Source organism: Empidonax traillii, unplaced genomic scaffold (assembly GCF_003031625.1).
Source record: "Empidonax traillii isolate 1590-97213 ecotype Southwest subspecies unplaced genomic scaffold, ASM303162v1 scaffold140:size1466565, whole genome shotgun sequence".
In the NCBI taxonomy this organism is placed as follows: Eukaryota; Metazoa; Chordata; class Aves; order Passeriformes; family Tyrannidae; genus Empidonax; species Empidonax traillii.
Window position 1 is genome coordinate 674,635 of NW_020955333.1, and position 1,460 is coordinate 676,094.

General features: G+C 81.5%; 1 protein-coding gene across 2 annotated transcripts in view; it reads left to right on the forward strand.

Moving 5' to 3' along the window:
* Positions 1-628: 628 nt before the first annotated feature.
* The window catches only part of ZFX (zinc finger protein X-linked), a 22,203-nt gene continuing 21,371 nt past the window's right edge, over positions 629-1,460 (forward strand). Inside the window, exon 1 of one of the 2 annotated variants that reach the window (XM_027884237.1) lies at positions 629-717. The gene's annotated coding sequence lies outside the window, so the exon portion shown is untranslated. The remainder of the gene's footprint in view (positions 718-1,460) is intronic. The other variant, XM_027884236.1, reaches the window with a different exon arrangement.

The following is a 1,460-nucleotide window of genomic DNA, read 5'->3' on the forward strand; positions in this document are numbered from 1 at the left end:
CGAGGCCGCGCAACCCGCGGCCCTCGGCCCGCGTCCGCCCCAGCGCGGAGCTCCCGCACCCTAAAAACCTGCACCCTAAAAGCCCGCACCCGAACAACCCGCTCCCCGCCACGCAGCTCCGAGCCCAACCCCGCGGCGGGGCCGCGGAGCCCCCCGTCCGCACGACGGGGCCGGGCCGGGCCGGGCCGGGCCGTGCCGGGGCCTGGCGGAGCGCGGGGGGGGTTGGCCCAGCATGGAGGGTCCGGGCGGGGCGGGGGTCCCGGGGCACCGCCGCGCTCCGGGGGGCGCACGCCGAGCCCCGGGCGGCGCAGCGCGGCCGAGCCGCGGCGGAGGTGGCGGCAGGAGGAGCCGCGGTACCGAGCGCCGCCGCGCCGCCCCCGCCCCGCCGCCCCGACCGCCGCCTCGCCCGCCCCGCACACAGGCCCCCGGCCCGCCCGGCCGCCCCGGCCCCTGCGGGCGGGCGAGCGGCCCGAGGCGGCGGCGGCGGCGCGCTCCCTTCCGCCTGCTCCTGGGCTCTCTCGGGCAGTGACGTGACGTGCTGACGGCGGGCCCGGCCCGGGGAGCTTGGCCGCTTCCACTCAGCTCCGAGCTCGGCCCCTCCCTCCCCTCCCGCCCGCCCGCCCGCCCCGCCGCAGCCGCCGCCGCCGCCGCCGCGCTCGGCCCAGTCGCGCTGAGAGAAGCCGCGCCGAGCGAGCGCCGCCGCCCGCCACCCGCACGGTAAGAGCCACGGGCCGGGCCCCGGCGCCCGCCCGGCCCAGGCCTCCCCCTGCCCGCGCAGGCCGCGGCGCAGGCCGCGAGGAGGCCGCAGCTAGGCCGCGCCAGGGCTTCGCCACAGGAGCGGGCCGCGGGCTCCGCGCCGGCGGGTCCCGCACTCCCGGCGTGGCCCGGGGCGGCGGGGGGGGCGGCGTGAGGACCGCGGAGCGGAGGTGGGTGGCTGCGGACCCGGGGGGGTGCGAGCGGGGCCGGTGCGGGGCCCCGGGCCCGGCCGGGGGGGGTTCGGAGGTGTCTGGAGGAGGAGACAAAATGGCGGCGCGCGAGGGGGGGGTTGTGGAGGGCGCCGGCGCCATCTTGAATTAATCGCTTGCACAGCCGGGGCCCCGCGCGGGCCGGGCCGGGCTGGGCCGGGCGGGGCGGGGGAGCCCCGGGGCTCCGGCAGGGACCGCCCGCAGCCTCCACACCCTCCCCGCCTCCCGCCTCCCGCTGCCACACTGCCAGGCGCAGCGGAGCGCGGCGCGTTGCGGCCCGCGGCGGGTCCCTGCGCCGGGGCTGCCGGCTGGGTCCCCTCCTGCCCCGCCATCTCCTCCTTCTGCTCCCGGCCGGCAGCTCTGGCAGCACTGGCTCGGCGGCGCCAGGAGCTCGCCCGCAGCTTCCTTCGCCCACCTGCCCCGCGAGGAGCCCCCCGTTCCCCTTGAGATCCCCCTTGGTGCTGGTTCAAAGGTGCGCCTGGGATCGATTATTTC